This window comes from Venturia canescens, chromosome 4 (assembly GCF_019457755.1).
Source record: "Venturia canescens isolate UGA chromosome 4, ASM1945775v1, whole genome shotgun sequence".
In the NCBI taxonomy this organism is placed as follows: Eukaryota; Metazoa; Arthropoda; class Insecta; order Hymenoptera; family Ichneumonidae; genus Venturia; species Venturia canescens.
Window position 1 is genome coordinate 5,886,063 of NC_057424.1, and position 27,290 is coordinate 5,913,352.

General features: G+C 40.1%; 1 protein-coding gene across 2 annotated transcripts in view; it reads right to left on the reverse strand.

The window, feature by feature from the left end:
• The window catches only part of LOC122409290 (5-hydroxytryptamine receptor 7), an 85,719-nt gene extending 77,432 nt beyond the window's left edge, over positions 1-8,287 (reverse strand). For both annotated transcript variants that reach the window (XM_043416744.1, XM_043416743.1), the window contains exon 1: positions 7,841-8,287. The gene's annotated coding sequence lies outside the window, so the exon portion shown is untranslated. The remainder of the gene's footprint in view (positions 1-7,840) is intronic.
• Between the last annotated feature and the right edge of the window lie 19,003 nt (positions 8,288-27,290).

Below are 27,290 nucleotides of genomic sequence, written 5' to 3' on the forward strand. Positions count from 1 at the left end.
GGATCGGATTAATAGTTTTTCAGTTATGTCCACCGCAACTGATGCTCAAAAAAGGTGCTACTGCGGAATACAGCCGGCATTTTTGCCGGCTGTATTCCGCATTTTGCGGCATTTTGACAAATTTTTTGATGAAAAAAATTGTACAAGTACATGAACATATGTACTAATGAGTGTCGTTCACAGTTTTTCGATATATTCGATAAATTTTCTTGACGAAAAATAATCAAGAAAATCCCGTTTTTTCGCCCGCTGCAAATGTTCATTAGGCCTTAAAATCCACCGTAACGTTCATGCCCTCGTTTCGAAATGGACTGAAGTTCGATGCGACGCTGCGCGACGGGGAGTTTCACATCGGCATAGCATTTATTTAACATCGATAATTACCATAAATTGTCAAAGAATTATTGACAACTTTCGAGGTGCTTAAAGAAACACGCAGGGGACAGAAATACGAAAGTTACGTGAAGAAAGACTTCAGACATCGAACTGATCGCACTTCCCCAGGGTCTTTAAATCCACAGCAAACGATCATCACCGGTCTGAAAGCAAAATAATTGCATCGGCTATTTGCGTCTCGTGAAAGGAGAATATCGCTTCGCGAAATGAATGCACAGTGATATCGCCGCACGGATGAAGCGATGAAAAAATGATACACACTACAATCCCGCGTTGTATACACTCCTCAGTTTTATTCATTGTATACTGGGATAAAAACGCCTCGCGATCGCTAAAAGCGAATGCGGATATTGAAAGTTGTGCAGGAACATTGGTACTGGCGGACGATTATTAATTTTCGTCCCGGAAATCCCCTTCCTATATTGCGAAATATTTCTCATATGGGCAGTTATACACATCGATGAAGGCTCATCTCATTCGGAGAACATTTATTTAAAAATATCATCGTGGGATGAGCGTCGGAACGTGATTTTTGTCTAATTATTATAACACACACAAGAGTCGATGATAAAATGGTCGTATTTCGCTTCGAGTGCTTGGCCCGTTCCATGAAATTTCGAAACAGCAGATTACCGTTGAAAATTCATCGGCTGTGAAGCATAGAATTCGAGTGCGCACCATAGCGATGAAAATGTTGAAAAAACGTGTGTTGCTCGAACCGAAAGTGTGATTCTTTGTTCGCCGATGTATTTCGTATCGGGATGTCGAGGGGGTGGGAACCGTAAGCCCGGTTTTCAATCAATCGTTTTGTTCTTGGAATGAAATGGTCACGAAGGAAGAAAAAAAATTCATGCAACAGTTCCCCTCGCGTTGACACAGCTTTTCTTTTCCAAAAGCCCTCGATTTTTCGCTCCCACCGAAACAACGAACGATGAAATAAAAGAAAATATAAAAATCCGTTCCCGCAAGCACAAGGGAGCCGAATTTACGAAGAACGTTCTCGCTCGAGGCACACTCCCCGATAAACAGAAGGATGCCACCCTTAATTGGTTTCATTACTTTCGAGAGAAAAAGAGAGACAAGATCGGTGACATGTTCGTTCGTTAAATAACAATGTCTACCGTTCACCGCCAGCGCCATTTCGTGCTCCTAGGCCTTCCTCCAACGAGACTTTTTTTTCAAACTCCCCTGGAGCCTGAATGCGTCGACGACTAAATTAATAAGCGTGGAATAATGAGCTTGGGAATTGATGGAACATGCTTGTAAGAAGCAATTGCAGGGGAAAAGTCTGCTCCAACTAGAGCGTTCTCCTACCTTATTATTCCAACTTTATTTCATGCAAGTAATGTGTGTAATAAATGCATGCACGATATCCAATTGTAACCCTGACCTTTTTCGATTAATGTAGTACTGCAATTTTGTGCTATTGATTCGAATTCGTAATGCGTGCAAGTACTTGGACAAACACAACGTGTGTTTGTCCGAGTGGAGAAGGTTGATGGGCGAGATACACAATTATGGAAAGCGATGCCAATAAAACTTGTATTCGCGAAAAAAACGAATAACTACTGCACCATATTCGGTGCGACTGTGGATCGCGATTACAATTATAAAGGGGGCGATATCAAGCGAGAATCCTCCGTCACGGAGTACGAAATGAGTGATGTACGGGCACCTTGAAATAATATCCATTCGACACGGAATCCGCTCTTTTATGTGCACATTTTTGCTTCTATTCTCTCAGCACAAATCGTCGTCGCTGTTCGTTTTTTTTATTCGTTCTCATTCAACATTTGACGATTCGCATTCGCGTGTTCGCTAGTTTTTGTCCCGTATTTACAGACAGAAAGCCAAACGGAGAGGAGATCGAGCGCTTTTGTTCATAAACCTGTAAAAATTTGCTACTGTGCGTTATCGCAGACGAGCACGCGTCTGATGTGCTTTTTCTTCCTAATTTTTACGAATCTGAAAAAAACCTGACAGTTGAGAATCACGAGCGATAGTTGAAGCTACATTTATCATATATTTTTAGCTGCTGATTCGCTGAATTAATATGCGACTGAAATAGGTTGCTCATTATTCCATTGCAGCGTTCGAAATTGTTTGATGTACTATTATGACCTCCGGAAGTTCATACACTACAATTCCGTGTTTATTTGCTTTAATATTATTCATGAAATCGAAGATCGGTGGATCATTTGCTATTCAGCTTAAAGAGGGTGGATCACGAAATCAAAATAATCAAAATTTTATCAAATTTGGTGATAACATTCTTCGGCATCAAGTATACAAATACAATTTTTTCAAATTTTTTTACCACATGGTTATCGAACAATTGAGCATTAAACCGAAGTTCTTATGCACGAGATGTATAACTGTATGTGCTCATAGACGTGAACTTTAGTGCTCAATTACTCGAGAGCTATGTGGTATAAAAATCTATAAAAGTTTATATTGTCTTATATATTTTTAAAGAATACATTTAGCAAATTTCATTAAATTCTTATCATTTTGAAATTCTTAATATTTTTAACATGGTTTAGCATGGCAACATTGTATCGTCGTGATCCACCCTCCTTAAGGGGTCTATCCTAATTAGACAGTCAAAAAAAAGACTCTTTTGACCAATTTCTTTGACCGATATAAATTATAAAAATGGATATAAAAAGTATCAGACCTAAAAAATACATAAAATTTTTTTTCAATATTTATTTTACTCAGTTTTCGTACAGAAAATGGGGGAGAAGACAGGTCCAAAAAAAATATGGGTGGGCGCTGTTGATAAAATTTCTGGAATGGATGATCGGGAGAAAAAAAATAAAAATGCTTTTAGATTCAATAGGTAAATGGCTACAAAGCATATCATACGGTTTTTTTGATTATTTCAAAAATGACAAAATGCCGGCCATTTTTCCCAAAACTACGAAAAACCACGTTTTTCATAGTTTTTTGCAATAAAAAAATAATTGCACTAAAAATTTCAAAATCCGTATGATATGCGGTAAAATTTTGGTCAGGATCGGTTGAATAGTTTCGGAGATTTGATCAACGGGCCATCTAAAAACGTAATCTTAAGAAAAACGAAGGCAGGTACGCGGTACTGCACCCGGCGGCGCGCTCAAACAGCCGAGTAAACGTCGTTCAAAAGTACACTTAGGCTGCTCAGATCTTTATAAAATTTTAGTATCATACTTTTAAATATGCCACTTCGAAAAATGCAATAAAAATAATAGATTTTTTTAAAATTCTAATTAGGGTAGATCCCTTAATGCTTTTTAATCGAACTTTTCTCCTTTAAGATGTGAGCATTGATCGAAAAACTCGAAGAGCATAATACTGCGGAAAAATCAGATGCTTGCATTATTTACAGGTTCATTGTCTCTCGTCCTGGCACATGAAACTTCGCGAATAAGATGCGGATGGAAAATCAGTTACTTCGCGCAAACGTTCTCCGTAAATAAATTACGCTCCTGTTTTTGCCACTCTAACTATCGGTTCATCGGCTCGTTCTCGCGGTTTTCCGATACAGAATTCATCCTAACGAAGATACGTGAGATCCTGCAATTACGAAGAGATTGATGGTCTCTTAGCGATAGTTATTCGCGCATGTATAGCCTGTGATGGATTTATCTTTCTCAAGAAATTCGCAAACGCTCCCTTAACGGCACCGCGACTCGTTCGCCGTACTTTACTTACGACGCAGTCTAATTACCGCAGCAATCTTTCCTCACATTATTATTTTCTTGTTAGTTGAGTTCGCAGTTTCAATGAAATCGCGGTTCACCAGCCTCTCCGTCGTTTCAAAATCCCTTCGGGATCCGTTTTCTCTTCTTTAAGGAATTCTCCTTCTTCATTTTTCAAATGCATCGAAGCACGTGAGTTAAAAATGGCGCACCGATCATGGGCGATTAAATTTTTCTCTCATCATCGAATTTTCTCGACTCTTGTTTTCTACTTGAGCATCTTCTCGTTTATCGAGCGGAAGAAAAATATTCTCTTACGTTCATCGCCTCCTGCTCCGACATCCTAATCTTCCGATTTTTCTTCCATTGCTCTTCGGGGTTTCGATCTCTCAACTTTGTCCACGTTTTTTTTAATAAAAAATATGTCCTCATATACCTTCTTATTCTAAAAAATATCTAATTCTCCGGTAAGCTTCGACGTCTGTGAATAAAAAATTGTCGATGCCAAAGTTCGATCTCAGGCTGGTCCCTCGAGGGTCGGATCCGATTAGTCAAAGAACTTTCCACTTACCCTAGTAAGAAGAAGGAAAGTACATCATTTCGTGTAGCGAATTATTGGAAATTTCTTCAATACTCAGGACGAAAGAATCTGTATTCAATTTTATTATATTCGATTCCATCAATAGACCACTCCAAGGTGATTACTTTTTTGCTTATATTCGTCCTTCTCGGACTTTTGAACGATTCGAGCGAATTTTTTCGTCCGAGAAGTCAGGAAAATCAAATTCATTTTAATTACAGCTACTTTTGGCCGATTTTAATTTCTCTCGAACGCGTAAATCTTACGGTTGGGAAACGACGAACGAGACAATCTCATCCGCACTGCAACGCCACTTCGCACTCTCGAGGGCCTCTGTTTGCCTATTCAAAAGCACTCTCCACTCTCTCTTTCTCTCTCTCTCTCTCTCTCTCTCTCTCGCTGCATCTCGTCGGTGCTCTAAGAGTTCTTGAAAAATGACTCTTCCCCCAGCGAATCACGGAGGCCGTGACGGATCATCGTATTAAAGAAACGTGTTGGGAAAGTTCGCGATAAGTAAAAATGGAGAAAATCCTACATTGTCACATTTGCTGTTGAACGAACATTGTGGAGAAAGCTTTTAATCGATTCGTGACCTGTCAATAGTCGTTTTCGGATTCTCTCTCATTTTGAGACTTGATTCCACTGAAGCAACGTTCCATCTTTAATGACGACGATTTTTTCCCCCGAGTCCCAAGTTTTGTATGTTTTTCGAGCTCTTTTTGTTTCGCAACTGATATAAAAATATCTCATTTTGTTTCGTGAATTGCATTGAATAATGCAATAGAGCTATAAAAATCTTAGAGACGGGCAGTGTTTGTTGGAGTAATTAGGGCTTTGTCGTTGAAGGAATTCAGTTTGAGAAATGTTGCACGCGGTTATTTTCAACTGAACGAGGCAAAAGTGCCGCGCCAAGGAGACTGCAATTTCGAAATCGGATATCGTTCGAAAGCCACTCCATGGACGAGGCGATTGATAAGAAGCTGAAAGTGGAAACTTTTTTGCACCAATGTCAGGCTGGAAAGGTTCCCATTTTTTCCCCAGTAGCCGAGGTTCATGAAAGCACGAACAAAAAAGTTGTTGGTTCGAAACTCTTGCGATAATCTGGTGAAAAGTTCAACGGGATTGTAATTCGAGTTCCCTTCCTCGTTTTATTTATATTTCGGGAGACGCGCAGTCATCGGGAAATCAACCGAGTGAGAAACAATTAAAATCGTATAGAAAGTGAAACTTGTGCCGTTCGAGAACTCGGATTCTTCGCAATGATTATTCACCGTCCTCGAGAGCTTTTCGAAGACGAACTTGGACCTCGCGCGGAATCGGAAAAGTTCCTTATCTCACTCGGTTATTTGCTACGTCACACGATTCCGTCTTTCCTCACCGTTGGGTCCACTTTCGCGCTTCGCTGCGAGGGCTCAGGAGTGACAGAACGATAAAGAGAAAGATCAAAATAAAAGGGAGGGAGAGAAATTATCTGTAGTCTGTCATCCGCATCGCAATTTCCGTATTCGAGGAATTTTTGAAGATCAACTTGATAAACTGAGACGATTTTACCGCACCGAAGTTCAGAATAATTGCGAATCCTCACAATATAGAAACTTTGAGCCCATCAAACGATACAAATTTTTTGCCAAGACTCAATTATATCGGATTCCAATGATCGTTGAGCAGCTTTCAGTTCGTATTTGCCTGCTTCTAATTTCCATACCGTCTCGCAAGCTTGTCTGTACAATTATTCATATTCTATTAATTTCATTTACTCTTATAAGAGAGATAAGTTGGGTTGTTGAAATAAGCTGTTCTGATCACGCCGAAAGTAGTGACGAATGTATGATCGAAAATTCATTTTTTTCTTATATTTGCTTTTTAATATGCAAATCCAGTGAACGTCTGCGTGAGTGCGATCGCCAAATTAGCACTCCCGCGAATCAGTTGCGAGGCTCACCTCAAGAAGTACGGTAGACATTCAAATTTGTCGAGGCAGTATCGAAAAGGCACAGGAATCTTCAAGGAAACGGTGAGTTCAAAAAATCGATTGAGTTTGGAGATTTTTTACCCGCAGAATTTATATATTTCGTCATTGAATGACATTATTTTACTTTTTTTCTATTTTCTTTTTCATTCTTCAACAAAATTGTACATTTTCATTGCTAACGGCGCGTGTTCTCTTGCACGTGGCATTAAGTTTACCGAATTTCGAAATTTTCATATTGATTCCTTTTCGGGACTGCCGAGCGTCGTATTTCTTAACGAATTGTGTCATTTTCCTGATCCCCATTTTTTTGCAATTTTCGAGGGTTTCATCTGCTCGATTCGCGTTTAGTACACGGTTTCGCAGTATTTTACACACGAGCAGTTGCATCACCGTCGATTTTATTTTCTCCTCCACGTTCGTGGGAAATTTTCACTAATTTTTTCTGGGTATCATTAGGGATTCGCTCGTTATTGATAGTTGCGCTCGTCGGATGTTGAATTTTGTCAAATTCCCAGCAATCCTGACGCGCTACAACAGTTGAAATTCTCCACTCCGAGTTAAGGTCGCTTAGGGATAATCCCGGTTAACGTGATTCGTCAAGCGTCTTATCGAACGATCTTGACGAGTGTAAAAACGCGAATGAGTGCGAACCCAGAGGTTAGTGTCAAAAAAACGGAAGTTAAACGTTGAAAAAACAGCGAATTATCGCGTTCAGTTTTTATAGGAATTGATATGGAATTCGTTTACGAATAAGATAATTACGATCGTGCGAAAATAAAAATGCAAGCGCGTGCAAAATGATTTTATGCTTATTTACTTAGAACAAAAATTTCACTGACTCCATTATATTTCAACTCGAAAAACATCGACGTATCGAAACTGGTTAAGCTCACTGTAGAAAAAAAACTTGTTGCTTTCCGTTCCGAAGTATTTTTCAATTGCAACGCACCACTGCGATTCGAAATGATCGGATTTTCGTGTTTTTCTGGGTAAGGGCGACGAATGAGAAGCTTTTTTCTTCTTCCATCAAAAAGCCAATGCCGGAAGCTCCACCAACGACAAATTTCCCTGACAGAAGTATTTTTCCGAGCGCCGAGCGTGCGGGCCGCTGGCAAACTCATTGAGTTTTCGATCCAAATGAAGTTCAATGGACTTACAGCATGACAAAACATTGAGAGCATCGTGTTATAAGGATCTTTGAAAATTTACCTCGGTCGAGCGTACTCTTATTCGGAGTAAAAAGTGAAACTTCCTAGGCCTCGTTTCAGCGGAATTTCCAAAAGTACAAAATTCCCATCCGCAGAAGATTGAATATGGAAAAAGTCCGTCACTCACATGCACTCAACTGTTATTTTGATTCGATGTGTTTTTATTACGTGTTTTCCAAGCAATGCTTTTTTATCTCCGTCGTGATAGAAGACCGTGAAGCATAAGTTGTAAGAATCATATCATCGAATGAACCTTTGAAATGTTGAATTTCGGTTTAATATCCCGGAGGACGAGCGCGCCACGATTTCGAACACTCGTCAAGAGTTCGGGGCGTTTAACGCGCCGGAGGGAACGGGCTATCCGTGGAGGAAGAGACGTCGAGTGCGAAAAGCAGCGCTCGGTGGGGAAAAGCGGCGCGTCGCGGGCTCTTCGGTCGGTTACTTTGGCGTTCGTCGTACGACTAGACTGGGACGACGCTCTTGCCGTTGACCTGGACTTGGTTTGCGGCGCAAGCGCCGCGCCGCCAAATTATTGCCCTATCCGGAAAACTATCTCGCAAAGCGCTAAGCACTGCCGAGTATACCTATGGCGAGAGCGATCTATACGTATATGATCGAGCGTTCATGTGTCTGAGAATGTTTGAGTATGACGTAACGCATATCGTAAGCTACGACGTCGGTATTTACCGCGCTATGCCGGATAAGAGGTGGGCGGAATGTGCGGAGAGGTGGCAAAATCAAAAGGGCGGGGGAAGATGAGTATTTGTGCATGCTGTGTCTGTTGCAACGAGAGCAAATGGGAAGAGAAAGAGAGACAGCACGGTTACGAGCGAAGCGGAGCAAAGAGGCACGAACGGTTGTCCGAACGTTGTCCCTATTCAATCTCATCGTCGGTGGCTCTCTTCATTGTCACGGTTCGTGTGATGAGACAAAATTGATCTGAAACGCATGCACAGTGGAGGAACCTGATGGAACACCTCCTGTGTGTTATTTATTGGCTAAAGTTCGGGGGGAAATGAAGTTGGCTTTTTTCGTGATAATAAAAGAAGGAAAAACTTTAGGGAGTCAAAAAATCTATTGTCTTCGGGAACGGTTTTAAGGTAGACGGAAATAACTCAGGATAGCGAACTTTTCGGCATAGTTTCGAGGATACTTCGAGAGTACAAAGATATTTTTTTAAGGGGAGAAATACTCTTTGTACTACATGGTTTATGCGCAAGGTCTGGCTGTCGAAAATTCCAAATTTTATTTCCATTTGCACATATTTTACTTTCATACGAGCCTGTAAAAATTCGAAAAAATTGCGAAATTCTATATTTTTTGGGAGTTTGAAAATTCTGAAGAAGAAGAATATCAATTCAACGTGCTGTAAACATAGAATTTCGCAACTTTTTCGAATCTTTGTTGCAGACAATAATTGCGATCTCCCCATTGTACATAGCTGAGAAATTTTGACAATCAGACTCGGAGCACGAATTCGTATTTACGAATTTGTATTTACGGTATAAAAAAATGTTTTTGTACTCTTGAAATATTCCTGAAACTGTACGAAAATGTTCGCTATCGTAATAAGTTATTTTCGTCTATCCTAAAAACATACCCGAAAACAATCGATTCTTTAACTTTCTAAAGCAGGATTCCCCCTTAATAGAGGTTGATCAAGTCGAGAAGTTCTCTTGGAGAAGATTGGAAGGTAAACTGTCTTGAAGGTGGATTATGGAGGGTTCACGAATGAAAAATCGTTGATTCGACGAGAGTATTGGATCGAATTTCTGTTGGGATCGCTTCGGAATTTGAATGGCACGCGATGAGGACAGGGGGTGAAGAAAATTTGTAGCCCTATCGACTCGATATGATTCCGATAGGTCAAAATTCGTCCCTCTTTTTCTCCTGCAGATAAGAACCGAGGTTGAAATCGGTTCTTTGATACACGCTCGGTGTATCCGACCGATGGAAACTTTAGCGTGCGCCTATATTCATTCGAGTCTTTCGACATTAATTTAATTTATGGAATAATCTAGACACAGGTGCTCCCGTGCAAAGGATCGAACCAATTTATCAAATCTGTTCAAACAGAGTCTGGTTAACCGACTTAGGCCAGATATTTACGTTCGCGTTCAGAGGTCGACTCTGCATTAGACTTACACGTGCTTCCGAAAAACACTTTTTGCATACGCAAATGGAAATAGTTTTGTCATTTTTCTGTCTGTTCTGAGCGGTTACAATATTAAGGTCATGCCCGAACAATTGTATTTTATGGGTGTCTAAACTGGATCGATTTTTGCTTCCTAATTAAATATAAAATCACTCTAAATCAATGTCAGAGTTATTAATTCGAAATTACAAGCTATTAATTAATCGGGGAACCATCACTGAGTGAACCTGAAATTTCATTCGTTCCTGGCGGTGAAACTATAGTTTTTATGTAAAAATTTGCATTAGAGAGCGCAAAGGAAAAACACAACGGGAAATGGATCGAGAAAAAAGCATTAACATTAACAAATGTGTAACGTGAGGTTACACGAGTGCTCATTACCAATTTCTTTCAATCTTTAAGGTGACGTATCTTCGTTTCTAGTAAGACAAGAGTCTCGAATTTTTTTCTCAGATTTTCATTAAGTACTTCATTGTTATTGTGTACTTTTTCATAAAATTCGTAACAAGCGTTCAATCGTTATAAGATTAATGATTTTTTATGTACAGTCGATATAATCCTGTGTATTTTTCTTCATATGTAAACACGTTTATCTCAATAACCAATAAGATGAACTCCTTAAAATTTGAAACGCGTGTCAGTCGACTACCCATTTGAACTCTGCGTAAATTTCAAGACTTTCTTAAGAAAATCTTTTATTGTATGAACTTAAGCAAATTTTTCACCACTTTCGTGCCGAAATTTGTCGAAATTTTTCATTTTTTGTCGATCAAAGAGCTCAAAAATCTAATTTTTGGAAAAATTGCATTCGTTCCCGGATCTCTCAAGTGCTCTGCAGCGTTTGGTAGTCAAGTGGATTGAATGCAAGGATTGAATTTCGAAAAGCAATTGTAGAATCCAACGAATAATAAAAGCGCCGTACGAGGCTACAAGTATAAAAAAATGCTCAGAGATTTACATGCGTGATGCAGACTCGTATATTTTATTAAGCACGTTGTAAAACGTTGATCTGTTTTTGATTGTGGAGCATGAATAATACACGCGTTTTATCGATCGGGCATTGCGCTGCAATTAGCATTTATCATGCCTTCGCGCCTTTTTCCACTCACCAAACTTTCTCAAGTTGCATTGCTATTTTCCTTCGTCATTGGATAGAGCGGAAATAAAAGTGCGCAGTGTGAAAATAAAAGGTACAAGAATGCGAGAGAATTTTCCACTCCGTTTGAAATTACTGGATTCGATTGGCGCTCTAAGTAACTTGAAGGACTTTGAAGCTGCTGAGTTTTCTCATTGACAAGGAAACCTGACCTTCGATGCCTCGAGACCTGCGGCCTCTCCCTTCAACGAAGGTGCCAAGTTCCGGAGTCGTGGACTCGAGTGTCTTCCTCCATTGCCTAAGTAAATATATATATATTTTCCCATATTTTTACGTACCTTTATATACCTATGCTTTGAAGATCTTGCTGAGGGTAACTTCAGAACTTCTCGAAACTTTCTGTCCAAGTTTTCTTTTCCCTTTCCCCGGAAATGTAATTTATCGAACATCTCTCGCACTCCTTCTCGCGGAGTGACATTTTCTTTTACTTTTTTTTATCTTTTTATTCTCTCTCGAATTTTGTTCTACCGCGTGTATCGGGGGTCTGTGGCTTCGTGTCCAATATCGATGTTCCAAAGGAAAGAAAATACGCCTATTTCGCCATCTCGTGGAACACGCCTCAACGGAGAGAACAGATATGTTCGCATATGTTTGAGTATAAATGAGTTGATACAACCACTCCGGAATGTTCGTTCAATATTTTGGGCTCCTGGGAATACTCTGGCTCAGGTGATTAAATGCTTTTGGAAATGGGAATACTTCGGACGTCTATACGAATCGTTCCGAGCTTCGACGTGTGGCTCGAAATATTAGATATTTTCAAGTGCTTTGGGAGCCATATCAATGCTGAGGCAGAGTCAGAATATCTGATTGTTCAGCAATAACGCGACGAGGAAATGTCGTTATTAAAGAGCAAATAAGTTATTCACAATTTTTAAACGTTTTCAGCCTTCGATGAAATTTTCCCTCTGGAATTTAGCAATTATTCAGCGTCGACAGTCCGCACACTGACAAAATCAAAAATCATTTCTGTAACAAAGCTGACTCTAGCGGGGGCAAAGTAAACAAACATGTTCACGAAACACAAGAGATGTTTGAAGCCTCGAAATGTTTCATCTCACTGGCTGTCTAACCGGCTGATTTTCCTTAGTTTTGATGAGTGGCTTCCGACAGTTAACTTTTGATGCTCGACTCGCTTTTTTTTCCCGGCTCGTTTTGTCTTCCTTCGACACGTGACACACTGCGAGGAGCCAAGATATTTTTGGCGGCGAAATACGTCAGTGGTTTTTAAATGCCTCTGGTCACGATACGAACACTTTTTTAGCGACTTGCTCAATTTTTATTCACCGTGCTTCGGGCATTACGTTTTTTATAGCGTGGGTGACCTGATTTTGTTGAATTCCAGAAAACCATAATTGATCCATCAGAATATTCGTTGGATCAAGGAATCGTGACGAAAAAAATAAAATTTGTCGATCTGTTGTGTAGTCGAGAAGTTTTCTTTAATTACTCCCATTTGGAAGTAACCGGAATCGGGTTTAAAGTGTTATGAATTGCATCGTCGCCGCATTTCCTGACTTTGTGAGAGTTAAACGCTCGCAGATCCATTCGTTCGAAGGGAATTCTTAATCTGAAATTTTCTTGGTGACATAGACACGCGCACACACAACTCCCATTCGCGAGTTACATGCATCAGCTAGGTACTAATGCAGTTTCTAAGAAATCGTATTGTTATGCAAATGCACACTGATATTATACCGCATTTCGGTTAATCGCACGTAAATTATGGTGGGAATGGCTCTTCTGCTTGCTCGTAAAAGTTGTTACGGTTATACAATGGTATAAAACGGTATGTGTGCGTGATGGTAACGACGATTTTTCCACCTGCGACACTCGCTCGCATGCAACCTCGGGTCTGGCTACTCCCGTTCCGTTTTCACTGCGCGCGGGATAAAATCGTCACGGAAGTGAGAGAATTCCAAGTGCACTCGATCCGCGTGTATAAATACCGCGAATAATTTATATTTCGATTTTTCCACAGTGTCAGAACTTCTCGAGCTTTTCTTTCCCTTATTTCGTCGTTGGAATGTCGATACGTCTTGTGTGGAAGCATAAAAAACCAGGGGGGGGATCGACAGACACCATAAAAATGGGAACTTTGATCGTAAATGTCAGGAAGTCTTATTCCCAACGTCATAAATAATCGTTGTGAGGAGGGAAAAGTTCGTTATTATAGCGAGTTGAAAAATAAATTTGCTACGACAATAATTTGGGGCTGTTGAATTTGCAAATGATTCACCGAGTGCGGAGAAAAACCTTCTTGTTATTCCTCCAGGCTCAGAGAGCTCAGGAAAATGAAGTTGAGACCGCGAACGACATTTCGGAGAGAAACGATGGGGTGTCGGGTTAAGGAATTTACAAAATTTCGTTCCCATACATTCGGTAATGTTTCGCGTCAACTGGGCGAGCAGCATCAATTATGAAATGGGAGAGTGCTAGAAAATTTAAAGCTTGAGACTCGAACCACGCCACACGAAGTAAGTGAAGGCATTCTTGGCTCAACATTTTTCAAGAGAAACTCTCTCTCTCTCTCTCTCTCTCTCGGATAGAGAATGCAGCCGTAGTTTGCCAGTGCTCTGTGTGCAGCTGAAGCTGACAGCGAGAGGTTCGGAGTTGAACATTAAAGGAGAACGTTCGAGTAGAAAATGGTGTCTGTGCGGAAAGCCCATTTCACGTTGTCTGTTACAATTCAGATTAAGATTACTTCGTAAGCTCATGAATTTCATTACTGAAACAATTAGAGGGAATTAATAACTGGGAGTAGCAAAAATTACTTGTTCTCAGGGTTCGTTTTTTCGAGGCCAATTTCCCTTCTCCCTTGCATTAAAAAGGGGAAAGAAAATCCAAGCGAGGCTACTTTTTTACCATGGCGAGTCCAGCGCGGCGCAAAATTGCTTATCCTGCATTGGCCCTCTTCCGTTATCGCCGATTCTCTTTCAACTACTCCATAAAAAGGGCTGTGCGTATACACGAGCATGTAAAACGTGGAGGGCTTACAAGCCGAGTAAAGGAGCGAGTAGAGAGCGAGAAGTGGTTGCGTCAAACGGCTGAAAGTTAGTGGCGAGAGGGTCCATTATACGCTACTCGAGTTCGCTTTGAGTAACGGGGGTGGTCTCGCGCGCGCGAGCGGCACGAGACCAGGCAATTACGTATACACTCGTACTGGAAGAAAAGTTATGCCGCCGTCGCTACGTTCTGCGGTATATACATTTTGGTGAGATGCACATATACACGGCTCGCACCTCCGTGTACGAATTTCACTAAAAATGGACGATCGTATGTTGGAAAATTAGGCTCAGACACTCCACGATGGACTGGATTTGCTGAGGATTCAAAGAAAGTTGATTCAGCGACGGATTTTGGCCCATTATTGCTCCCGCGAATCGGACAACCCCCTGCGAAATTGCGCTCAAATAAATATATCATAAAAGTGCATAATGTGAATTAAGTAGAAACAAACAAATGTTTCGAGTTCTGCAAACAAAAGATTTGCTTCCACTCGTTTAGTTAAGTCACATAAACAAAAATTTAGTAATTCGGATAAATGAACTATTCCTTATTTACCGTAAGCGAATGCTAATTGGATCCAGCAACAAAAATATCAACTAAAGACATTTAGTTGTTACGATTTATTTTCTCAATGTATCAGTCCAAGATAACGGCGGGCCAAACCAGGACTCGCTTTTCTGGTAGAGTCGGACGTTCGAAGGGTTTCCGACGTATTTTTATGTTATTTTAAACGAAACGAATAATTGGAAAGTTTACAAACGCTCGCAGCACACATTGCACGCACGATTGATCGGCGTGCTCACTGACGGCAGGAAATCCGTTTTGCGTACACGTTTTCATGCACTTGGGCGATGCTCGCTCGGATCGCTCGCTTATCATCATGTTGGGTTCTCTTCATTTTCTTCGGCCTTGAGTGCGAGAGAGAGTGCGAGTAATTACGCGAAGTGCACGCAGCAATTGAATATGCTGCTCTATACAATCGCGTTTCGTTCTCATCTTGAGTCTACATACAAACAACTGTTCCATGATATGGAAATCAATGACGTCTGTGAGTGTGCCGCGCTGGAGCTGTATTCGTTCGGAGCATCAAATATCACTGGAGCCGAATAGAAACAGCGGAATTCGTTCGCATAAGCAAAAGGAAAACATAAATGATCATGCTCACCGGGGACAATTGAATTAACACGAGTATGGAAATCTCTGCATGGGCCAATCAATTTTTCCTCACTCGAATCTCACCCGCATTTGGAACACTACAAAAAAAAATTCCTAGCCAACTTTTGTTTTTAACAGTTGAAAATCGCTTTCTCAAAGTTCGTTCTAGTTGACGCATCGCATCCGGTGAACTTGATGGTAGAAAGACGACGTGTTTGCTCGCCGGAAGTCGTAATTAAGCTTCATTAGTGTCAAGCGATTTTGGCTAATTGGATTGAGTAGAGGTACTCCGATGTGAATACGAGATTGCGACTCATTCACAAGACATATCCGCCCAGACGTACTGCGCAAACACGTGTATATAGCCCTATTGTGGTATTCGGTTTATCGACACACCCCTACGTCTGTGCCAGGTGACATGAGATGGGCATCAAACAGCGGTTTGTTGATAATCTATCCCAGTGTTAACTGTGGAGCATCCAATCATTATGTATGTCAAATTGGATGACGTACGTGATGCAAATGATCAACTAAAATACAAAGCAACCGATCAATACAGGCGAGCTTTATCCATTACCCTTGAATCAATAGGGTCGTGCAATTGTTTCGGGTGCTCCATTGCACAGCCACGGGGTAAGAACGCGTTGTGGTTTTTGGGAGGAAAAAACAACTGAAAGTTCTGACCCTCGTTCAGGATCCCATCGAAGAAAAATTAGCATCGTTCCTCCCTCGTGTGATTGTGCATCGCGCGAGAAACAACAGAGGCAAAGGACGAAAGTTGTTTGCGTAGTCTGCTGCAACGTTCCAGCCATTAGGGAAAAGCAAACTTGATATGTCGGAGAGAATCGATCTCAAAGCAAGAAAATGAAGATCAAATTTCACTGTGAAGAGAAGACAGAAAGTTTGAGGAAATAATACTCACGAAGCTTGCTATTGCGCGGGGGTCACTACCGACTGTGTGACTTGGGCGCTTCCTACTCTGTCATCCGAGACCCAAAAACCTCGTCTCCTAAACGAGCATCAACTCGATTGTCTACTTCGTATACTGAGCGCGTATAAAGCTCCTCGGAAAATGTTGTACTCGGGGATGGCCATGTAGACCAGTCCAAAAAAGGAATCCCCTGGTACGGAGGTTCCTCTCGCCTACGTCCCAGAACTTCAAAGACAAGCGTACGATTCCCTGAGGCTGATGATCGAAAAGGACCATAGTTCGGCTCGTAACGAAGTTCGCTGTTCTGAGAGCCGTGGTCGGTTTGCGTACACGAAATGCAGTCATTACAGAATTTGGTATCCGACGTACATTCCGAATTTTCAACGTGTAATTTCGAAGTACAGATATAAGAAGTTTCCAGTTCGAGTGCAGATGTATAAGAAGCTTTGAGTTACAAGTAATATTGATTTCTCGGGGGATTGTTTGCAGTCGTCAAACATGCCTACGTGCTGCTCTACCAGGAGGTCTCACGTATGCACGGGTATATTTGCAGTATTTGTGTCGATACGTGTGCGCGAGTCGACAACGCAGGTGAGGATACGTGTCTAGGTTTGCATGTTCTCGAGGAAATTTGAGTGCCGTAAAATGAGGGTCTCTGGACGCTTGGCCAGCCAAGCGAGGCCTCATGTGTCAATGCTTCTGAGCATAGATGGCGTTACGAGTATGGACGACGATGTTTTTGTTGCCAGAAGGGAATGAAAGCTCGCTAATTCTCCGGACGACATTAGGAATCGACCCGGTGCGGAACTCCGTTCGTGGAGGCTTCAGGGTTTCCAAATCCTCCGCAAGTGAACTTTGTACCGTTTTCTTTATAGCTGAACTCTTGGAAAAGTAGACCTTTTCAACGAGTTCATCTTTATTGTTGGGTGCTTGTAAGGCTGCCTCGATTCTTTGATAAACGGGTTCAATGGAGTCGCGTTACGAGGGATAAAATTGTTAGTGATGGTGATATGGCGAGAGACACGAGTCCGAGTTATTGGTTTACGCCTGTACAAAATGTCACTTTGATGCGGGGACTTCAGCTCCGATGAGCTCTTCCTCATCTCGATCATTTTTATGGCATCACAACGCTTATACCAACCCCGGGCTTTAATCCAGGGAGTGGATCAACAACTTTGGATCCAGGAAGAAAGATTTTCGGATTTGAAGGATTATGGGAACTTGATAAACTGTATTCTGAGTGGTAAAACTTGGCCGTTTTCTCAATATTTCATTTGTTATTCTCTTTAATTATGCTCCATAATTCGCCAACGAAATTATGACTTAGGCTTTCTCAGATTTTTTGCTATCGACAGCGAATGATGAAGCGATGGGATCGCTGGGGATGGGAATCTCTGGAGTTCCAGAGTATTTTCATGCCGTGGAGATGGGCAAGAATTGATAAATTTTTAATCCATTGGCTAGAAAATAAAAACACTCTTGGGCAGAATCATTTTAAGGTAGATCATGCCCGAAGGATCTTATTTCATGGCTATCCAAATGAGATCGATTTTTACTCCTTAATTAAAGATATAATCACTTTAAATTGATGTCAGAGTTTTATTAATTCGAAATTGTAAATATGTTTTTTCAACTTATCTTTTGGCGAATGAAATTACAAGCCATTAATTGAACGGGGATCCATTACTGATCGAACCCGAAATTTCATTCGTTCCTGGCCAAAATACTATAGTTTTTTATCTAATAAACCGCATTAGAGAGCACGAAAGGAAAACAACGAGAAATGGATTGAGAAAAAAGTATTAATAAAAAGACAGAAGGCTTTGACAGGAATGGGTCAAGCCAAGAAAAAACAAAATGCTGAAATAAGCAAATATGCGAGGTTATACGAGTGCTCATTACCAATTTCGTCCAATCTTTAACCTAATATATCTTTATTACTGGCAAGATAATCGTCTAGATTATTTTCCCAAAGCTTCATTATATACTTTATTGTCATCGTGTACTTTTTCATAAACTTCGTAAGAAGCGTTCAATCGTTATATGAAAAAATGAACGATTTTTTACGCATAGTTTTTGATATCATGTGTATTTTTGTTCATATTTAAGCAAGTTTATCTCAATAACTAAATTTATCTCAATAAATAAAATTTGAAATGCCCGTCAGTCGACTACCCGTTTAAACTTTGGGTAAATTTCAAGACTTTCTTAAGAAAATCGTTTCATGCATGAACTACCTTAATGGGAAACACAATTCTTGATTTGTTTCGTGAGCAATACGAACGAGTCTTTAGAGTTTCGGTCCTCTAGAAAGCACACGATCGAAAGTTTTAACGTTGACAGTGCACTTCTGATAATTAGACGTTCACAATAAAAGGTCGAACAAGCGATGAAAGGCGATTGTATCAATCAGTATATAACTCTCTAGATAATTGCATCTCATCGTTCTCGATTCGAGACTACGTGAGATATGTGGTTGAGAAAATAATGGAATTTCATGGGAAGAAGTTTCGAAACGGAGGAAGTACCGAAGAGTTATGGCCGGTGAAGATCTCGCACGCGTGTACTCGTGTCAATTAGGCCAGCTCCCTTGGCTCCAATCAGTCTCTCTATATTGGAGGATTCACCGAACTGAAGATCATTTGAGTTCTGGGAAGCATTTCTTCTCATTCGCCACTTTGAGCCTCAATATCGTCGATCTTCGTTCGTTACCAAAACTTTCTCGGAAAATAAAAGTCTTCAATGAAACGAATCTGCGATGATCTGGAAGTTTTTTTACGTGAAATGAATCCTGCGAATGAACCAGTTAAACCTAATACTTCGATCAATCTATTAAGGAAATACTCGAATCAAACAAAAAGTCGAAACGATGATGGAGGGCGAATAAATATTCTTAAAGATGTATATAAACGAGGATAAATTAGTATATTACGACCCTAAGCCCGAAAGTTGGATTTCCTGGCATGTGCGACATTTGGGCCGTGGGTTGTATACTATTTTTCTTGATCCCGTAGCCGAAAGTACGTTCAATAATTACTAGCAATCGTGAAGGCGGGGGGGGGGGGGGGTCATTAAAAACATAAATAAAAAGTAAATAACACACACGAAAATATCACACAATAATACAACAATATTATTAGTACAAATAAATAATTCGCTGATAAATGTCTGATTTAAAGTACCATGATAGTTAACAATTTCTATATATGAATATTTCCCGCTATACTTGACAATTTATATGAATATGTGCTTTCCTATGAACCTGGAATCTGGAAATACAACATTATTCCCGACGACCATATTCATTTTATTAGTCCAGTTACATTATTTTCTGTTTTCGCATCTGGACGAACAAATGTACGTTATTCGTCCGGGTTCATGGCAGTATAGCGCATAACATGAATGATGAAAGCTACGCTATACGCGCCCGCTTGAAGCAAATAATGATGCTTGGCAACGAATAAACAAAATTCATATATCGAAATGTCTTTTTTTAAGAAAAGGATCATCGGCCGTAAAAATATATCGTCAGAGCGCACTGAAGTTAGCCGAGTCAGCCGGCCACGAAAAATACCTTTCGATCATCGTCAATCTAATTCTTTATAAATCCACTGTAGCGGATAACTTCGTTCTCTCACTTCGTGGCTTCGAATACCGTGGCGAAGATTCACTTGAGTTTGGCCAAATTGCGAAAAATAGATTCGTCGATAGAGAGATATCGGGGAGGTTTGTTTGAACTCTTGGGGTCAGCGGAGGTGTACAGCTGGCAAACCGAAGGGTCGAAGTAAGGGATGGGAGAAGAGTAAACAGAGGGGGAAAACATCCGGAAAGGTTGATGGGGCAAGATTGATTGCGGATGTTTTTGATGAAACTTCAAATTTTATAGTGAGTTGGCCAAATGGTGGAGTTTCGTGTTGAATACTTGCAAAGGGCTTGCCGAAGGTATATTTTTAGCTATTCATTCTGCAACATTGCATTCGGAAAAACAGCGTTTTATCATAGACTAAAGGAAGTCTCGGAAAGGCGGCATTTTCAAAGGGAAAGAGAACTGAGAATCGATTATTTGCACTCCGGTGCGCCATGAACGCTCCGCAGTTTTCCAAAGACCTTTTTTGGGACAACTGGATTGTGCTTCGTAGTGCTTTGATATAACGGGGCAGGAAACAAGTTCCGTGCAAAATGGAAATTGTGGATATGCATGCCCGAGGCGCACGGAGTGTCGGAGGGCGAATTGCCGGAACATATAAAATCGTCGTCGACGAATGCATTTACCCATGATCGGAATATTTTTCGGCATTTTCCTCAGTGTTTGAAATTCCCTTGAAATTTATCCCCGTTCCGTGGCACAGAAATTAAATTGAAACATATTTTTGTGGAAATTGATTTCGGCCAAATAAAGTGCCAAGGTTTATGCTCACTGTTCGGCGGACTTTGTATTCTGCTCATGCAGTTTCGAGCTGTTCAGTCTGCACGGAACTGTACTATGTTAAAAAAAGAACTTTGAACAAAAATGGTGGATCGCGGTCTGCGTATCCACGAGAATTTAATCCACATTAAAGGATCTTGAAAAAGCAAGGGAGGAAACTCGGCACGAGCTTCGTATTACGCCGAGGATTTCTGGACGGGGACTGTTGAATGGTTTTTAGGGGAAACGTAACTTAATGATATTCCACTTCGCAACGTACCTGTTAATATATCACGAGAAAATAGACGTTAATGGCTCAACGAGAGAAATAAATGGAGAAGCTTGAATAAAGACTACTTCGAAATTCCAATTTCAACGAGCGATACGAGGCAGGCTTAAAAAAACAATTGGCTCGAGTGTGGTCTAGCCTCGAATGAGAAATATCCAGGGGGATTTTAGAGCGAAAATCTCCTGATCGATTCTTTACGTTTCTATGCTCGCGATTGTTTACAAAAAAAGGAGCCTCGTCCCTCAGAGGATTCGAGCTATTCAGTGAAAATCGATTCGAAAGTAACGCGAACTGGGAAGATCTCGCACGAGGAAAGCAGGGGAGAAAAGATAGACGAGAGTGAGTCGGAAGAGACGTGCGTTTTCTATTGAATATTTATAATACTTTGCAGCAGCACGCGAACCGACGTTAAGTTATGTACGGAAAGAGAGACAGGTAAACAGTCACCTGTCTTTCTCTTCGGAAAAAACGAGCTCGAATTATCGACACATTTATCACAGTCTCAACGTAAACGTAAATGAAAAATGGACGAGGTTTATTCACGATCCAACAATAGCAAAAATGATAAATTCTTTCGCGAAAAATTCAATGAAAAAAAAATTGAATGCACCGAGAGAAACATCCTTCTGGCTCCGGATAACACTGAGTCCATTTATTTTTAACTGGAAATCCAGAAGTGAATCCACTTCCCATTGCTCTAACCGAAGACACGTCTGTCGAAAGTTCACCACCGACCAGCACTGGCTCTAAGTTTCCGTCTTTCGGTAGACATTCGAGCGCCCAAACACACATATATTTGTAAGCACGGAACGTTTACCCTTTCACCTCAAACATGCATTTCCTGAAATATTTACGTCACTTCGGAACATGACGCCGGAGAGATGGCACGGATAAAGTACACGAATTATTGTACCGTTATAGTGTTTACAAATGCATTTCGCTTCGAATAACATTCTTGACGAACTCCCAGCTCGGAACTCCCGCTGCGTTCTCGGCCGCTATTCCCAACGATGTTTTTCCCTCGAATTTACATAATTTCTTCATACTCCTACGCGATATAATGTTTCGAAGATATTTTTCACTGGCATTGCTGGCTCGCGAGTTTCTCGTAAAAAATTAACGGAAAATCGCAGAGAAACCCGAACACTTTTCTACCGTGTGGAGTGCATCGGAGTGCCAGATAATTCACGAATCTGCAGCGCACCGTATTTGAACAGTGAAAATATTCCCATGAGTATTTGAGAAAATAAAAACGATCGCATTTTAATACCGGAAATGAGAGGAAGCGCGTTGAAATTTTAGTGATGTTTGAAATTCATGGAAAAATAGCATCGAGCTAAAGCTCCTGAGCAAATTTGTCCACCCGGGTAATAACGGAAATGGAAAATGAATTCGTACACAGAACCGGATTTCGATTTATTTATTTCCGTCCCGGCGAATCGAATCCCCGGAATAATTATGTCCAAGTTGAGTCTTAAACGAAGATGAGAGAGACGCGAGGGGATTTAGAGATCGTTGGAGCTGTGTGTACGTTTTGAAAGCAAAACCGTACAGCGCGCTGGATGCGACCGCGGAAACTGGGTGGCTCCAGTCACAAAAGAGAGAGGGATCGAGACGGATAGGCGGAGAGAGAGAGCGCGAGGGAGAGCGGAGAGCTCTGCTGGCAAGGAGATTGAAGTGCAATTTCCAAGCTCAACCGCAAAATTATACAATTTGCCGCCCTTTCGCTGCGGGAGAGGTAGCGCGAACAGTAACTCGTAGCGACAGGTAAATATGACTCGATTATTAATATATATGCGTAAACGCAAATATCAAAACACACTTCAAAAGTATAAAAATATGAGTTTGTTGAAATCAAGCCAAAATTGGAACACAATTTTTGGTACTGTGAAGTTTTTTTCACGCACTATGTTGTCCCGATTCATTTTCGATTTTGTTGCAATCCTGAAAAGTCGTGGGATTAGACAATCGAATCAGGTCAACGAAAGAGAATGCAATTTTCTACGCACATTTTCTCCCAATTTTAGACTATAGCGAAATTCCGCAGACTTGATTTTCGTCTTGTTATTTTCCTGGCTATGATAATGCACCGTTACAACGATAATCGGCGGTTAACCGATATCGTGGACGAGCAGCAAAGTGGTACAAGCGGGTTGTGCTAACAAACACGAAATCAGTACCGAAATTTACTTGTAACATCGTAATCTTGTACAGTGGATGTGGTTTAGGGCAAAAGCTTCTCACTTAAAGCAATGGCGGTGTGCATATTGGTTCGTTGAAGCTTCAGCGTCGAACGACGCGCAAAAGCGAATTTAATTTTCACTGTTGAAGCAGCAACACACAAACGCGAGCGTGACGTTTAACGGTTTTCCAAAATATTTTTCAGTCATCGAATTTTCTCGAAAATTGCACTTCTCTTTGCATACATAAATTGTTTCCTGTTCGAATGAACAAAGTGAATTGTATACATTTTCGCAAGGCATTCTAATAATTGAAACAATATCAAATCGATTTTTATAAATTAATTGAAAGCTTCGTTGACTTCTTCGAGCTTTGTCCTTCGACTCAACGACAAAACGATTCTCCGGATGAACTAATAGCATTACTTATACTTCAAACACCAAGAATCACCACTTGATTTGTTTTAAATTCGACATTTTTGGAGGAACGTCATGCGAATCTAATGGAAATCGAAAATTTCAATTTTAAGACACAGGCGACGATTTCGATCCTGTGCGACGATTTCGATTTAATAAAATAAGATCCTCCCAACTTTGGAGAGCTGAAAACGAGAATAAAAAAATATATGTGTACGCATATGAATAGAAAATGGTTGTTGTCACATTTTGCTTGACAATTTTACTACGAAAGTATTTTTACTGCTATCATCGATATTAAAAATGTATCAATCTCAACAAATAAGTTGCCCATAATTGCAATAATTGCGAGAATAAATTTTAATTGTTTCTTTGATCATCGAGAGAGCAAAAATTAAAGACTGTAAAATTTGAAAATCATGAAAGTTGAAATTACGAAGAAAAGAAAAGATGGCTACATTTCTCGCAAGTTCAGACTTTTTTCAATGCATGCGAGTCTGAATGAAGCTACTCTTGGACCTCAAAATTTTCTTGTTTTCTATAGTATCGCCTTGACATTTTAACATAATATATGTAAAATCATTATTTTTTTCTTAATATGTTTCACCCACGATTTATATTTCGAGTCGAGAATATTGCAATGTCAATTTTTTTACAGCGTTTATATGGCGAGATTATAGGTGACAAACAGTGACATATTTGAGGACAATTTCACTCCTTTTCGAAGAAAATCTTTCGTATTTCATATTCAATATTCATATACCGGAATCAGCAACATTGTTAGAGTACGTGACGCGTGGAAAGCTTAATAAAACCATGCCATCATTAAACTCCGACAATACGGCGGGAGCTTTTTCCAATTTGTGACTGAATTCCTCTGGCTGGTATTCCATAGAAGTATTTTAACACTGAAAGCCTCTCAACAACTCTTTTATTCGGTGTTGAATCACAGGTAGTTCGACGTATTTTAAAGAACGACGAGTACGCCTGCGGCGGAGTGAAAACATACGCGAATAGTCGGACATACGACGAAATGCGATTTCATGGGAATTACAGGGTGGAATTAACACGTACTCGTCGCAGCTTTATCCGTACGTACACACGCACGCGCTCGTTACTACGAGCTGATGTTATATAAAACTTTGATGAAGGGGAGGGAGCCAACGGCAAAGAACATTTTTGTTTTTAGTATTCGCATTTATGCGTTCCCCTCTTAACAACGGTGTTAAATTCATTCCTGTACAGTTTCACTTTGTTATAAAAGAGGACAATACTGTTTCGTCAAGGATCCATATACAATAGGGTGGCCGCAATTCGGGTCACTTTTTTTTTTGCAAATTCCTTCGCGGAAACATCATCAACATAAAAAAAAAAAAAAAAAAATGTGCACCAAATTTGAATGCGTTAGGAGAATTTAAACAGGTGCCACCGAAGAGTTGAAGTTTTAAATGCAAAACACGTGTATGTTCCCGCGAAGGAATTTGCAAAAAAAAAGTGACCTGAATTGCGGCTACCCTAATATATACAATGACGTGCGAAATGCAAAGCCTCGTTAAAAACTCAGCAATAATCGTTTCCGACTCTCGAATCGGAAATTGGTAAAATCGAATCGAATCAACAATTCCACTCCGATCGTTCCATCACCCAAATAAAATTATTGTTTTAACGAGGAAAATTCAATTATCAGTGTCGACGAAATACGCTTTGGACAAATTCCGGAAATAGAGGTTAAACCTTTTCAAATTTCAGAATAAATACACGCTCGATGTTTGTTCTTTCACACACTATCCCGAGCGTCCAAAAGCTACGTTTTCTATTCACATGCAGCTACGTGGGTCTCGAGATCCTGAGAAAAATTCTCCAAAATTTATCTCGACATTGCCACTTCCTATTTTAAGAGCTCCCCATTATCGACGCCTACTAATTGATGAATATTCAACCAACGGCCTTTCGACATGGGACTCTACTAAGAAAAGCTCGTACAGAAATACTTCGGGTATAGAAAATTTAAATCTAAAATTTTCTAAAAATAAATGAAAATTATGAAAACAACTTTCTCCGTTCAAGGTAAAATATCGAATTTCATATATTCTTAAGATCAATAAATTTCACTCATTTGAACGATTGAATTGAATGAAATGTATTGATTTGAGAAGTGACTGAATGGCCATTTCGTGTTTTAAGTAGAACTTGATTTTCATGCTTTTTTGGATGATATTAATATTTTTGAAAATATTTTTTCGACATGTATTTCTTCAGTCGATCTAATTATGTTAATTTGTCTGATCTGCGAATTAAGGATCCATATTCATTAATGTATTACCATTATGCCTATTAATTTCCAACTAAACATCCATATTTATTGATGCATTGTCATTATCCTACCAATTTTCGAGGTTCTATGCATAAATTTTGAATCTGTTACATGCATTATATTGACCTTTAATACTGTTATACAGCTCGAACCTCACGATTATGAAGTTTGTATTTTCGGAAATTAGGTCCAGGAAGTTCGAGCCTGGTTATCACATTCAATTTCGATTATATAATGCGCTAGCTCAAGCTAACATCGGTGAAATGAAAAAAAAAGAAACGAAAAAGTTACAGAAAATCATGAATTGTATCGTTGATTTTTGAATCAAAAAGCTCCAAATACTTCGTTAGGAAATCATTGAAGATTGAAATAAAAAAAATTCACACTTTTTGGTGACTTGAAAAAAATGTTGGTATATTTGTAAATATTGGACGTTGAAATGGTGGGTTTTGATTCGAATCCTCATTGGAATGGGGTCCGGCTCATCGGTTTTCCCGGCAGTTTTTGTGCGGATTTTTGAAGTGTTTTAAGGTTTTATTGGATTCTCTTATTGAGCCACTTGTCCAAGGGCGTATTTCGAGTACGAGAACCTTCCATTCAGGCGTTAATTGAACATCGCGAAAAAGTCGTTGAGAACTTTTCTCTTTCGATTTCAACGGTTTACCGAAGCTTTCAGGCGTTTTATTCTTTGGCGAGCGGGTGCATATTGACGCGCAGGTGAATATATACCAGATGAAATTTGGGTCGATCTGCTCACTTGAGTTTTGTCAATATGCTGGCGTTGAGCGGTAGCGTATTTGGTCAACAGGTGCGAGTCGAGCGATACGACGACAGCAGTAAAGAGAGCTCTCGTGTCGAGCTCGTCCGTGCACACCGGTTGCACCAACATATACCGTCCTCTTTGTTCACAAACTTCTCTATCCGCGTTATTCCGTGTTTCTCTTGAATTATATGCAGGTACGTGAACTATTTGCACCTCGAAATAGTGAAGTTTTGTTGCAACACAGTCGATTTAAGGTAGATCATGCCCGAAGGATCGTATTTTATGGATGTCTAAATTGCATCGATTTTTACTCCATCATTAAAGATATTATCACTTTAAATTAATGCCAGAGTTATTCGTTCGAAATTCTAAATACATTTTTTCAACTCATCTTTTGGAGAATGAAATTACAAGAAAATACCATCGTTTTTTATGTCACAAATCGCATTAGAGAGCGCTAATGGAAACGGATCAAGAAAAAAGTATTAATAAAAAGACAGAAGGCTGTGACAGGAATAGGCCAAGCCAAGAAGAAACAAAATGCCGAAATAAGCAGCTATGCTCATTACCAATTTCGTTCAATCTTTAAGGTAATATATCTTTATCACTGGTAACACAATCGTTTAGAATTTTTTCATAAACTTCGTAAGAAGCGTTCATTCGTTATATGGAAAGAT